Source organism: Plecotus auritus (genome assembly GCF_963455305.1).
Source record: "Plecotus auritus genome assembly, chromosome: X".
NCBI lineage: Eukaryota > Metazoa > Chordata > Mammalia > Chiroptera > Vespertilionidae > Plecotus > Plecotus auritus.
The window spans coordinates 68,524,702-68,540,439 of record NC_137784.1 but is presented as its reverse complement, the minus strand read 5'-3'; the positions used below and the strand labels follow the sequence as shown (position 1 = coordinate 68,540,439).

Sequence of the window (15,738 nt, the reverse complement as noted above, 5' to 3'; positions counted from 1 at the left end):
GGGAACTATTGGGCTCCATCTAGTGAGTAAAGCGATTATTTTTTTTTTTTACCCTTTTAAAGCAGCTAGATGTATGTGCAATATTATTGATACCACCTAACAATCTAGAAAAGTAGTGATCCAGATGGTCAGAGTCAGTGGAGTGCTACATTTAAACACAATTAAAACTTGCTGTGTTAAGAGAAACATAACCTATCTACACTAATAAAAGAGAAAGATGCTAATTGACCATACCTCTGCTACGCCCACAGCCAATCAGGAGTGATATGCAAATAAACCCAACAAAGATGGCAGGTAAATTTGCATATGCAGGCAGGCAGTCAGCGCCTGATGTTGCCCGCAGGGTCCAGGCTGTGATCGGGACCCAGGCAGGTGGCACGGGCAGCGCCTGACATCACCAGCAGGGTCCAGGCGGTGATTGGGGACCTGTGCAGGTGGCACAGGCAGTACCTGATGCCGCCCACGGGGTCGAGGCCGCAATCGGGACCAGGCGTCTGACATTGCCCACGGGGTCCAAGCGGTGATCAGGACCAGGCAGGCCGGGCGGGCAGCTCCTGACGCCCCCCGTGAAGTCCAGGTGGTGATAGGGACTGGGCAGGCCAGGTGGGCAGAGCCTGATGCCTCCCGCGGAGTCCAGGCGGTGATTGGGGACCCGGGCAGGTGGCACCAGCAGCGCCTGATGTCGCCTGCAGGGTCAGGGCAGCAATCGGGGACCTGGGTAGGCGGGGGTGGCCAGGGTCTCCGGGATCACTGTCTGCCCCTAAGCTGCCTGCCGACACTGGTGGAGAGGCCTAGGTTGAGCATTTTAATGAAAATGGGATGCCTGTTCCCACCCCACCATGCCCTGTCCCTGGCGAGGCGAGGGAAGTGGGCAGTTAGGAGGCACCGGGGCTTCGAAGGGACTGGGAGCAACCTGCAGGCATGCTACCAGGAAGAGGTGCCGAACCATGAAGATGCAGAGGGCTGGCTGATGGAGGCGCGCAAAGGTGCAGATGAGGCTGCTCTCTCCGCCAGCGCTGAGCTGGAAAAGTGCATTGACAGCCTGATTAATGAAATCGCTTTTCTGATGAAGGTGCTCAAAGAGGAGATCACTGAGCTGCAGGCGCAGATCCAGTATGCTCAGATCTCTGTGGAGATGGACGTGTTCTCCAAGTCTGACCTCTCAGCTATGTTCAAGGACATCCGCGCCCAGTACGAGAAGCTGGCTGCCAAGAACATGCAGAATGCTGAAGAATGGTACAAGAGCCACTTCACCGTGCTGACTGAGAGCTGCCAAGAACACCTATGCGGTGCGCACCGTCAAGGACAAGGTGTCCGAGAGCCACAGCCTGCTCAAGTTCAAGACCCTGGAGATGGAAGCAAGCCGGGGCATGAACAAAACGCTGGGAAAGCAGCTGCAAGAGCTGGGGGATAAGCAGAACGCAGATGTTAGTGCTATGCAGGATACAATCAACAAATTAGAAAATGAGTTGAGAACTACAAAGAGTGAAATGGCATGGTATTTAAAAGAATACCAGGACCTCCTCAATGTGAAGATGGCTTTGGACATTGACATTGCAGCTTACAGGAAACTCTTGGAAGGTGAGGAGACCTGGCTAAATTTCACCAGCATGGGAAGCATAGCCAGTGGCTACTCCCAGAGTTCCCAGGTCTTTGGTCGATCTGCCTAGGGTGGTTTTCAAACAAGCTCCTACTTGATGTCCACTTGCTCCTTCCCTTCTTAATACACCAGCCACGTCCAGGAGGAGCAGATTGAGGTGGAAGAGACCATTGAGGCTGCAAAAGCCGAGGAAGCTAAGGATGAAACCCCTTCTGAAGGAGAAGCTGAAGAGGAGGAGAAGGAGAAGGAAGAGGCTGAGGAAGAGGAAGGAGAGGAAGAGGAAGAAGATGCCAAGGAAGAATTTGAGGACACAAAGGAGGAAGAAGGAGGTGAAGGTGAAGGAGAAGATGCCCAAGAAGCTGAGGACGAGAAGAAAGATGAAGGTGCTGGGGAGGAGCAAGCAACCAAGAAGAAAGATTGAGCCCCCCTTTCCTTAATTATTTCAGGAATAATCCTTCCGAAACCAGTTCAAACCTGTCACTAACCAAGCAGTTGAGTTCCCGATACTATATGAATTAAGAAGTCAATATATATAACATTCTGAGGTGACTCAGGTTGGACATTAAATGTTGTGCTATGGCTTTTCTCCTTATGCAGAGTATCTGCTTGCTTGCAGAGTGGCTTCCTGGCTTGCTGCCAGCCTGTGCATGGTCCACGCTTATGATTTCAGGATCTATGACAATGTGAATAATTCAGATGTTTACAATAAAAACACATGAATACATGAATTCACTGATGTTAATGTTAAACTTCATGGAAAAAATAGTCCTTTGAATCTTTGGTGGTTAGAAATTAAAGACCTCAAATCATGTGCAATAAACAGTAAATAAAGTTACACTGAATGACAAAAAAATAATACATTAAGGGCCAAGAAATGTTCAAAGAACTGGGGAACCATTCCCAAATCAGGAAGGGAAGTCACAGGGTGTATATTATTGCTACAAATACAGTATTTCCTACTACTTACAACATATACAATGTAATGTATTAGATGCCTTCCTATCGCATGAAGTATGTATTCTCATAGAGTAATGCTGGTAGATATGTTATAGTTATGGCAGTATGTCATATCCTATGTATATTAATAAAAGGGTAATATGCTAATTAGACCATGAGACTTTCCAGATGTCCTTCTGGACAAAGCCATGGTGGCGGGGCCAAGGCAGAGGCAGTTAGGGGTGATCAGGCCAGGAGGGGAGGGCAGTTGGGGGTGATCAGACTGGTGGGGGGGTGTAGTTGGGGGTAAGCAGGCCAGCAGGCAGAGTGGTTAGGGGAGATCAAGCAGGCAGATAGGTGACTGATTAGTAGCCAGCAGTCCCAGATTGCAAGGGGGTTGTCCGACTGCCGGTTTAGGCCAGATCCCACAGGGGTACCAGATTGGAGAGGATGCAGGCCAGGCTGAGGGACACCTCCCCCGCCCCATACACAAATTTTGTGCACCGGGCCACTAGTTTTTTATAAGTTAGAACATTCAGGGATTTATATAGCTCCAGTAGTTAACTTTTTTTTTTTTAAATATATTTTATTGATATTTTACAGAGAGGAAGGGAGAGGGATAGAGAGCTAGAAACATCGATGAGAGAGAAACATCGATCAGCTGCCTCCTGCACACCTCCCACCAGGGATGTGCCCACAACCAATGTACATGCCCTTGACCGGAATTGAACCCGGGACCCTTGAGTCCGCAGGCCGACGCTCTATCCACTGAGCCAAACCGGTTTCGGCTCCAGTAGTTAACTTTTATCCTAGATTTTATAATGTATGAAAACATAAATCATAAACTATGTGCACTGTCATTTCTTATTTAAGAACATTGCAGAAAAATTTACATTTTCCTAAGGGTCAAGAATTAAGAAATTTGAAGAAAATCTATATGTAAAAGGCTAATATGCTAAGTGTCCCACCATTTGACTATTTGATTGGTTGACCGGTAGCTATGATGCACACTGACCATCAGTGGGCAGACACTCAATGCACACGTATAGAAACATGGAACAGACTGATGAATCTCAGAGGGAAGCAGGGAGAGGGGAGGGCGAGAAAAGATTAACCAAAGATCTTGTATGCATACTAGAGACCTGGTGCATGGATTTGTGCACTGGTGGGGTTCCACAGCCTGGCCTGTGATGATTGGGCCAAAACTGGTAGTCCAACATCCCCTGAGGGGTCCCAGATTGAGAGAGGGCACAGGCTAGGCTGAGGGATCCCACCGGTGCATGAATCCATACACAGGTCCTCTAGTTAGTAATAAAAATTTAAGTATTTGAGAATGCCAAGAGAAGATAAATGGAATTTGAAAGCTAAGCACATACTAGAATAGTTAAAAATACAACTAGTTAGTTGTAGTTTATATTGCTTGTATTTTCTATTTGTGTTGATAGTATAAAACTAGTTTTAATCACCATGCTTAATCTCTCTCAAAGAAAAGTTATAGATTAGAAGATTGACTGGCCCTAGTTGGTGTGGCTAAGTTGGTTGACCATAGTCCCATGTACCAAGAGGTTGCCAGTTCAATTCCCTGTCAGAGAACATGCCCAGGTTGTGGGCTTGATCCCCAGTAAGGGAAATCCAGGAGTTAGCTGGTTGATGTTTCCTCTCTCACATTGAAGTTTCTCTCTTTCCCTCTTCCTTCCTCTCTCTTTAAAGTAATAATAATAATAAAAAAAAAGATGGACTGAGTGTTTCCATGCAACCTGAGTAGTTGCACTTTTTGGAATATTAAAATCTGACAAAAGTCCAGGTTTAATTAATAAAAAGAAATTGTTTATGGCATTACGAAACACCAGAAGCAAAGTACTCATGAGTTCTAAGGCCAGTATAAATGTTTTATAGAAAAGATCATGAATATTTCAATTAAGGAGTTAATTAGATATGTCATAAACATTTCCAGCTTAAACTTTCATTCAGCAATTTCCATGGGAGAAAGTACACAAAAATATTAGGAAAAAACATATTTGATCAGTCAACAGATAAAACAATAAAGCTGAGGGAGAAAGAAAATCATGAGAAGGAGGCAGGATTTTGTGAGAGTCCATAATTCTCACATATAAAATGTTAAATATTTGAAGTAATACAATTATCTCTCAGATTGAAGAAGGGTTGGGGGCCTGGTCCAATGTAGAAAGCAGAGCCATAGCAACTATTTCCTCCTCTTCCTCCTCCTCCTCCTCCTCCTCCTCCTCCTCCTCCTCCTCCTCCTCCTCCTCCTTCTTTTCCTCCTCGTCCTCCACCTCCTTCCTCTCTCTTCTTCTTTCTCTCTCTCTCTTTTCTCACCAACAAATTGACAATGTGTGAATGAATCAATTTAAGGTTTTCTACCTATCATTTAAATTAAGTACTAAGCAAAAGATTATTCACCAAATATCTAACCTCTTTTGGTTGTGTATATTGATTATTTGATGATCTTCACTGCACAGTCTGTAGACATTGCTTATGTTATAGGACCTTTTCGCATTCTTTCTAACTTATGCATTTTCTACTCTTACTATGCATTTTAACTATGGCGTGTCACTGATCTTTACAGTTTGTCTACCTTACTTTAGCCTTGGGGTTATAGTTTTATGTTTTTAATTTAATTGCCTTCATTATATTTGTGAACCACAAAATATAATTCTCCCTTGCTTTTCTAGGATCATAGAGATGATACAACTGATAAAAACAGTCATTACAAACCCCAAGAAAGCCAAAAGATATGTGATACGTAATTCTTTTTCTTTTCTAACTAACTTCATTAGTTGATGACCCTGTTGGTTAGTGTTAATTAACTGGCAAATTTAGTAGCACAGTAATGTTATAGGTTACTTTCTGTCCAACTAACATAAACAGAAAGCATATAGAGATCAATCACTGTTATTTCTATATACAGTTAGACTTGGGCCTGATATAATCTACTCAAGCAGGCAATTAAGAGGTCTGAAATAAATATACAAACAGCATTTCTTTCAGTCTAATTACACTCTCTAGCTAACAAAACATTTGCAACCAGTTGTTTTAGCTTGAAATGGAGCTAATATAACATTAATATTCAACTACTAGTAAAAAAAGATATTTAGAAAAGGTCTCACAAAACTAGAAAAATCAGGATTATCACTTGATGAGAGGAAGAAGTCAAACAATGTGATCTTGGAAGTGTAAAAACTTGAGGCCAATTACATTAACTTTTATTGTGTAATCTTCAATCATTTGTATATAATTTGTATATCATTACATATAAATTATAAACTGCAAATTTACTGGATATATCCCTCATTTTCTTACCACCTTCATGTGTACTCATTTGTATCTAATCACTTTAAATGTCTATCACATTATCAAAATTATTCCCATCCTCTAAAAATCAATTTCAAGTGCTATTGCTCCTTTTAGGGCTTTTCTGATCTCCTGCAGGTAAAGATGGCCATAAATATGTTGGCACTCCTCCAATTGAGTGGTATGTTTTATGTGCCCTCCTCTTTAATTTCTCTGGGCTCTGTGACCACTTTGACTACTCTAATATGATAGAAGTGATACTTTATCAGTTTCCTGGCCAAGGCCTTAAGAAATCAACAATTTTCACTATGAGATTTGGATTGTTATCTCTGAGGTAAGCCCACTGCTATATAGATGTCTGACTACTCTAAGACTACTATGCTATAAGGAAACCCACATTTCCCCTGTGAAAGGGCTGTGGAGAGAGAAAAAGATACTTGGCCAGCCCTTGTTAACATAGCCATCCCATTCCAGGTAGCACACATGTGACTGAAGAAACCATAGAGGATATTATAGTCCCAGCTGACAAGATGAAGAGAACAGAAAAATGCAGTCAATTAGCCAGAGTCCAGGTCCAGACATATGTTGCCTGTTGTTACGCAGCCACATCTAGATATTTGAGCCACTCTAGCTGAGGCCTCAGTCATTGTGGAATACAGACAAGCTATTTCCACTATGCCCTCTCTACTGATTCACCAGTAATTATAAGCATAATTGAATGTTATTTTATATCATTAAGTTTTGGGATAGGTTATTATGCAGCACTTCTTTACTGGAAAATTCAATGTATGGAATTATGCCTGTATTACGAGCTTTTTTAAATTGTTGTTGTTAATCCTCATCCAAGGATATTTTTCCATTGATTTTTAGAGATAGTGGAAGGGAGAGGGAGAGACAAAGAGAGAAACAAATCAATTTGTTGCCTCCCTCATACACCCTGACCAGGGCTGGGTATTGAGCCTGCAATAGTGGTATGTGCCCTTGACCGGAATCAAACCTGGGACCCTTCAGTCCGCAGATCAATGCTCTATCCACTGAGCCAAACTGACTAGGGCTTGTTTGTATTACTTTTATAAATTTGTCTTAAACCCTTTATTTTAGTTTAAACTCTAGTAGTAAGCAGTTATATATGTACAAACACCTAGCTTAGTATCTGTTCAAGAAATGTTTATTAAAATAAATTTCTTATCTCTTAGTTCTCAATATACTTTGCAACATATTCTATAGTTTTAATAAATAAAGAAAAACACTATTATGGGACTTATATTTTCAACCAAATGATTTACAATGTTAACTAGAAACTGCCGGTAAAATAGGGGTTAATCGTAATAGTTTTCTAAGCTATACTGTAGAGAAAGGGGAAGATTTAATTCTTTGCAGAGGGATTCAACTTTAATTTGAAGCACTATGTTCAGGAAATATCTCTGAAAAGGCAAAACTAAAATAGGAAGCTTTGACCTGAGTTTCCAGGCTTGTGAGAGAAAAATCTAAGAAGTCAAGGAGTCCAGATCTCAGACTACTATGAACAATATGCAAAGACTGGTTCTTCAGGTTGGTATGTGATGTATTAATGTGCAGTGAATGAAAGTGCTGAAATGACAGCAAAATTGCTTGCTTCAGAGAACACCATACTATTATGTTGAAACTGATGACATTCAAAATAGCAAATTCAAGAGCAATTCAATATGCCTCTAAGTAATTATAAAAATACATTTTATGATAATGTAGCCTAGGCAGAAAGTCCATTTATTGTATAATCAAAACTCCAGCAGCCAATTGTCCACACCCCAAACATAACATGTTATCAATAAAAAATCATTTTGAATACATTGAATAATAATTACTGGCCTCAAAGAAAAAATTTTGTGTTATATATTTTTTTTCGCTCTGTAAGATGTATATTTGAATACCATAAAATACTTCCAAGTTATTTCTGTTTTCCTTGTCAAAACAAACTATGTCTGATTGTAAGCTGCTTTTATTTTCTTATAAGACAATGTAAGCAAAATAGCAATTCATTGCAAAAAATGCCCAGTGCTAATCTACTTTTTTAATAATTCACATACTTTAAAAGCATATTCCTGAAGTTTCTCCTAGGTTAATGGTCCTTACTTTTATTGCCTACATTATAGTTATTTATACTTTCCATGACACCTCTAGTTGGTTATACATTTAACATTAAGTTCCTTCAAAACTTATTGATTACTATGCATCAGACCCATAAACTAGACTACAGGAACAGAAAGACTGATAAATTTACAGGAGAAACATCTCCATTCACCCTGGAGCTTCAATAAGAATGTTTTACTTAAGCACATCCGGGAATCTTTCTTCATCTTTAATCACTGTTTCTGAGAAACAGGCATGTCTTGTTTGATTGCTAAATTTGGAAATAATTAGGAATGCCAAAGCAGTTCCCTGTGTGGATGAAAAGGAGCCACATGCTAACCTGACAAGTTCAGGGAAGGCCTGCATGGCAGCCATGCAAACTCAGAGACCTAAAGTAACCACAAAGGATGGTCTGAAATTAAACTTTAATTAAAAGCAGTTTATGGTGGGTATTCATGTCCTAGGCCGGTATCTTTCCTGACAAAGGTAATCTTTCCCTTAAAGGAGCCTATTGTCTTTTTGCATCTATGATAACACATCTTTGGAATGTCAAAGTAATTTTCCTTTTCCTGGACCCCTCAAAGCACAGGCACCACTCTGCAGAAACCACAAATCCCCTCATTATTATTGAGTTCATTGTTGACTGTTAACTATCCTACACCCACTAAGTAAAAGAAGTGTGTGTCTATCATTTTACTTTTTATCCAATCATAGAGGTTTCCTAGCTTTGCTTTCTCCCTCCTCCCTAATCTATCACCAATGGATTTCATGTAACCCACATACATCTCCTAATTTATTGTAATGTATAAAACAAGGTGCAAAACTGCCATTCTCCGGAGCATTATCTCAGTCAGCTGAGATCCTGCTTCCTGGCAATTGTCGGCAATTTGGCTCAAATAAACTCACAAAAATTCTCTACCAGTTTGAATATTTCTTAAGTTAACACCTTCTTTTGCTATGTACAGTTGAGCTTTCCCCCAGTCCTCCTCTGCCCTGCCTCAGTTCTTACCTGAGTAATGCTTCCATGTGGAGGGGGCAACTGTGTCCCTGAGTGACTGTGACAGGGTGGTTTAATCTGCCTAATTTTATGGTTCAGTTAGCATGTCCGTTGTCTCTTGCAGTAATGAAAGCAATAGTTGGGTCAACAATGTTACCATTTGTTTGTTTCTCAATGTTTTCAGAACTTAGGTAAAGAATATGAATTTCTTTATGAGGGGCTTTCTTTTTTATTTCATTTATTTATTTTAAAATATATCTCTATTTTTGAAAGTATTACAGATATTCCCCATCCCCTTCCAATGATCTCCTCCATCTCCCACCCTCCCAGGCCTTCACCACACTATTGTCTGTGTCCATGGGTTATGCATATTTGCATGTAAATTTCCAGGTTAAACTCTCCCCACCCACCACCCACCCATCCTTCCCTCTGAGATTAATCAGTCTATTCCATGCTTCTATGTCTCTGGATCTATTTTGTTCATCATTTTATTTTGTTCATTAGATTCCACATATAAGTGAGATCACGTGAGGGGCTTTCTTTACTATCTCAACAAATAAGTACTGGTTCTTGCCTTTACAGTTTAATTGGTTAGATATACACAAAAACTATAAAACAAGTGATATGTACATTGATATGTATATAGTATTAAAATAATACTGATCTACACTGAGTGGCCAGATTATTATGATCTCTGAATGCATGATAATCTGGCTACTCAGTGTATATATATAAATTAGAGGCCCGGTGCATGAATTCATGCATGGGTGGGGTCTGGCCAGCCTGGACAGAGGGAGAGGACATGGGCAGTTGGCCAGCCTGCCTGCTGTTGGAACTCCTGGTCAAGGGGACAATTTGCATATTAGCCTTTTATTATATAGGATATACACTGAGTGACCAGGTTATTATGCATTCAGAGATCATAATAATCTGGCCACTCAGTGTATATGTATTTATATATATATGTATATATCCTATATAATAAAAGAGTAATATGCAAATTAACCATCACTCGGCTACACCCACAAGCCACGCCCACCAGCCAATCAGGAGTGAATATGCAAATAAACCCAACCAAGATGGCTACGGCCATAGAGAGCAGGAGGAAGGCTTGGGTTTCCCCGGCAACGGAGGAAGCCAAGCTTTCTGCCTGCCCTTGCTGGCCTAGGCCTCCACTCAAGGCTACAAAGTTTCAATGATAGAAGATACCTAAAATCAAACAGAAATGGTGGCAGCCATGGAGCTGGAAAGAGCAGGAGGCTAGGGTTGCCCCCGGTGATGGAGGAAGCCAAGCTTCTGCAGCCCTGGCCCGCCCAGGCCTCACTTAAGGCTACAAAGTTTCAATTATAGAAGATACATAAATCCAAACAGAAATGGCTGCCGCCACGGAGCAAGCAGAAGGCTTGGCTCCTCTCCAGGCTACAAAGTTTCAATTGTAGAAGATAAATAAACCCCAGATACCAGGGCCTCTGCTTGGGTCACCAGGGGGCATGGCCGGCCTGCAAACCACCACAGGCCCCTCGCCCAGGCCGCCTCACACCCCAAGGGAACCCCCACCCTGATCTGGGACACCCTTCAGGGCAAACCAGCTGGCCCCCACCCATGCACCAGGCCTCTATCCTATCTAATAAAAGAGTAATATGCAGATTGACCATCACTCCAACACACAAGATGGCTGCCCCCATGTGGTCAAAGATCCTGCCCACATGTGGACACAAGATGGCCACCACAAGATGGCCAGTAAGGGAGGGCAGTTGGGAGAGACCAGGCCTGCAGGGGAGGGCAGTTAGGGGTGACCAGGCCTGCAGGGGAGGGCAGTTGGGGAGGACCCAGGCTGGCAGGGGAGAGCAGTTGGGGGGACCAGGCCTGCAGGGGAGGGCAGTTAGGGGTGACCAGGCCTGCAGGGGAGGGCAGTTAGGGGCAAACAGGCTGGCAGGGGAACAGTTAGCTATCAATCAGGCTGGCAGGGGAGTGGTTAGGGGATGATCAGGCTGGCAGGCAGAAGTGGTTAGGGGCAATCAGGTAGGCAGGCAGGTGAGCAGTTGGGAGCCAGCAGTCCTGGATTGTGAGAGGGATGTCCGACTGCCCGTTTAGGCCCGATCCAAGTAAGATCGGGCCTAAACGGGCAGTCGGACATCCCTCGAGGGGTCCCAGATTGGAGAGGGTGCAGGCTGGGCTGAGGGACACCCCCCTCCCCCATGCACGAATTTCGTGCACCAGGCCTCTAGTATATGTATAAAATTAAAGTGTGTTAATATGTTAGATGTGTGAAGGAGTAGGGTACAGCATGAATATCATACTAAAGAGAACTATCAAAGTATATGTTTGGATTATAATTATAATAGTTTCCATACTGCTCAAAATTAAAAGTGTGAGGTAGGAAATGTTAGAAGATGATACTAGAAATCTAGGCTGGGTCCTGTGTATTGCGTTAGGTAGTTTGCACTTTATTTTGACAAGGATGAGAAAATGCCAAACATTTTTGATATGTAAGTGACCTGATCAGAATGGTTTATCAGATCTCATTGGAGATGGAGAAGAGCAGAGACAAGGATACCTTTTAGGAAACTATTGCCAGAAGTATAGGCAAAAAAATAAGTATTTGGATTAATAAGAGTAGTAAAAAGACAAAAGTAGAGAGTGCTTTGGAAAATGCTTATGAAATAAATCAACATGATTTTATAATTGAATAATTGTATTGATGATAGGGAATGGTTAATCTAGGGTGATTATCTGTACTTTAGTTATATAAATACATGGATTATAATGTCATCATCTAAGAAAAGTTAAAAGAGGAAGAAATATTTAGGACAATGATAATGACCTTTAATTTTTGAAATGTTAGCATTGGATGAGTCTATGGGAAATCTAAGCTTGAAATGTCTCTGGATACTGAGGTAAATACACTGAGTGGCCAGATTATTATGATCTCGGAACACATAATAATCTGGCCACTCAGTATATATATATATATATATATATATATATATATATATACACACAGAGTGGCCTGGTGCATGAATTTGTGGGTGGGGTCTGACCAGCCTGGCCAGGGGGAGGGGACATGGGCGGTTGGCCGGCCTGCCTGCTGGTCAAACTCCTGGTCGAGGGGACAATTTGCATATTAGCCTTTTATTATATAGGATGTACACTGAGTGGCCAGGTTATTATGCGTTCAGAGATCATAATAATCTGGCCACTCAGTGTAATTCCAAAGGCTTGAGGGGAATTTAGAGATAGAAATATACATTTGAGCGTTATCAATATAAAGGTAGGAAATAGATAAGATTGAACATAAGTGTGTAGTATGAGACACATATTAAACCAAAGATGAGACTCTCATAATACCTTCATTTAATTGGCAGATGGAAGAAGATGAACCTGTGAAGGAGATAGACAAATAAAAAGTATTAAAAAAATAGTGTCACAGAAACCACAGGAGTAGAGGGTTTTAAAAATATAGGACCAATAAACAGTGATGAATGTAGCAGAGAAATATAGTAGGTAAAGACTGAAAAAATATCCATTGAGTTTTATATTTTGGATGTCATTGGAAACCTTAGTGAAAGTAATTTTAATTGGAATTATCTTGGACAGAAGCCATAGTAAAGAGAAATAAGGAGAGAATGAGAGGTAAAGAAGTAATGAAGAGTGAAAATAAGTTACAATTTCAAAAGGTTTGCATGAGAATACAAGAATAGTAACTTGAAGGTAACTAGAGGGATCAAATATTGAAAGTGTTATTTGCTTTTTCTTATAAGATGCCTGAACACTTACAGAATGATGGACAGGCACAGAGAGATTAATGACTGAATGGGATGTCCTGAAGGATATGAGTTAAGAGATGAGATCAAAGGCACAAAATGGAATGGCCTTGAACAGAAGAAAGGATATCTTTGAGACTGGTAGAATGCTGAAGTGGATCATGGCAGTTGATTGAAAATTTCTCACTATTCTTGAAAGCTAGGTCATCTGATAAAGGTAAAGGTCAAGGGCTTGAAGAGAGTGTTGAAAGTTTGCAAAAATATTTATAAGAAATGCATTATTTGAAACCTGTAGTGTACATCTATTGCCTTTGATGCCCACAATGTCCCTCTTGTTATCAACCCCTACCCCACTTCAACTCAGACCTGTGCTTTGGTCAAATTTGTGATGTAGGTTTAAGCAGTATGGTAAAGTAACATCCTTCTTTCCAGCCTCACTCTGTCCTCTTGTAGTTTATATTTTCTGTAATAGTTTATAATCCTATATAATAAAAAGCTAATATGCAAATGGTTGTAACACCCTCGCACCAGGGCCAGGGGACCTGAGGCCAGGCCAGGGGACCTGAGGCCGTGGCCCCCCTGGCACCAGGGCTGGGGGACCTGAGGCTTCAGCCCCCACCCTGGCATCGGGGCCAGGGGACCTGAGGCCATGCCCTCTGCCCCAGCACCAGGGCCGGGGGACCTGAAGCCATGCCCCCGCACCCTGGATGGGCTTGAAGGGGGACCTGAGGCTGTGCCCCTGCCCCGTGGGGCTTGATGGGGGTGGGGCCGGCCAAGTATGGGTCTCACATGATTTCGAGGCACATGTGGGCAGTCAGCGACTTGACTCTGGGTCCCATGGCGTGCCCCAGACTCTGACAGGAGGGACATTTTCGTATACATTTTACACATTTTCTTTCATCTTTGACACTTCTATTATAGATAAAGGGCAAATAGCAATATTAAAATATTTCCTCTAATTAATTCCTTTTTAATGTGCACGAATTTCATGCACCGGGCCACTAGTATATAATATGTGTTCATTAGATGTGCATATATCTGACTTATCAGAAGACAAGCCCCAATGAGGAAAAGTACTTTGTCTGGATTTTTACTGGACTCACCAGCATCACTAAAAGTGTTGACACAAAGAAATCACTCAATAAATACTGGTTAAGTGCATAATTGAACAATATACATGAGAAAATAAACACACAAACACAGCACCAACAATGAATAACCATGATTTGTCAAGTATTATATGGCCACAATATACCTATTTATTTGGATAGCCAGTTCATAAATGCTATACTATTCTGAGGAGACAAAGGAAAGATCTTGCTTCTTATGAATGTTCAAAAAAGTTACATTGATTGTTTAATGAGGATATGTGTTTAAAAGTATTTTGTAAACTGTATGATTCAAACATTGCTCATTACTTTTATGTTAGTTAAGTGGTAGAATAATTGTCATAATGTGTACATAGTATAAAATCAATGTTAGCCCTAGCTGGTTTGGCTCAGTGGATAGAGCGTCAGCCTACAGACTGAAGGGTCAGGGGTTCAATTCTGGTCAAGGGCACATGCCCGGGTTGTGGGCTCAATCCCCAGGAGGGGGTGTGCAGGAGGCAGCTGATCAATGATTCTCTCATTATTGATATTTCTCTCTCTCTTCCTCTCCCTTTCTCTCTGAAATCAATAAAAATGTATTTTTTAAAATAAATAAATAAAATCAATGTTAGTGTTTTATGTCTTGGATGTTTCTTATTGTGTATGCCTTTATTATAACACTTGTCATAGCATATAGTAAATATTAGCTGGGCACCATTTAAAATATATAGTCATGGATATTCATGACTAGCAGTTTTATCAATTCTGCATTATTTTGTGTAAGTGTTTCTTTAGGTCCCCAAAAGACCCAAAAATCATAAAAGAAAGTGTCTTTTAACAAAATATTGTTGAACTTTCCCTATCATCATTCTCAATATACATTCAAGTTCAAATTTGCGTTGTGTCATGAGCCAAAGGGAAGAAAGCTGCTGAATTAGCCCAACAAACAATTGTTGACTTTATAAGAGGCCATGTAATTATGAGAATCATTCTTTTTGAAATGGGGAACTGTAGAATACCTTCCACCTTCATAAATTGGAGCAGGTGCACAGGTACCAATATGTTGAATTAAAAAAAAAATCTTTACCCAGTTGCAATCTTAAATTATATATTTTCTATGTGTACTTTTTATAATGAATGTAATCCCTTATTTCTTTTTTAAATAAATATCTTTGCTGAAAATATTACATATGTCCCTTTTCCCCCTCCCATTGCCCTCTTTCCACCCCCCCCAAGCCTTCATCACCCTATTGTCTGTGTCTCTGTGTTATGCATATACGCATATGAGTTATTTGGTTGATCTCTTGCCCCCCTCTACCCTCCCTTGCCTTCCCTCTGAGTTTTGACAGTTTGTTCGATATTTGTAAATCTCTGGGTCTATTTTTAATCATCAGTTTATGTTGTTCATTAGATTCCACATATGAATGAGTGGGATCATGTGATACTTAATCTTTCTCTGACTGGCTTATTTCACTTAGCATAATGCTCTTTAGATCCATCCTGTTGCAAATGGTAAGAGTTCTTTATTTTTTACTAGCTGCATAGTATTCCATTGTATAAATGTACCACAGCTTTTTAATCCACTCATCTTCTGATGGGCACTTAGGAAGTTTCCAAATATTAGTTATTGTAAATTGTGCTGCTATGAACACAGGGGTGCATATATTCTTTCTCATGGGTGTATCTGTTTTCTTGGGATATATTCCTAGAAGTGGGATCACTGGGTCAAGTAGTAGTTCCATTTTTAATTTTTTGAGGAAACTCAAAAATGAATTCTACAGAGGCTGCACTAGTCTGCATTCCCACAAGCAGTTTATGAGGGTTCCCTATTCTCCACATCCTCACCAACACTTCTGGTTTTTTCAATTGTTGATGATAGCAATTCTTACAGGTGTGAGGTGGTATCTCATCATTGCTTTGACTTACATCTCT

General features: G+C 41.0%; 1 pseudogene across 1 annotated transcript; it reads left to right on the top strand.

Annotated features, from left to right (window-relative positions):
* Positions 1-814: 814 nt before the first annotated feature.
* Positions 815-2,021, top strand: LOC308240155 (neurofilament light polypeptide-like; annotated as a pseudogene). The gene has a single exon. The product of its transcript is annotated as a neurofilament light polypeptide-like (transcript).
* Positions 2,022-15,738: the final 13,717 nt, after the last annotated feature.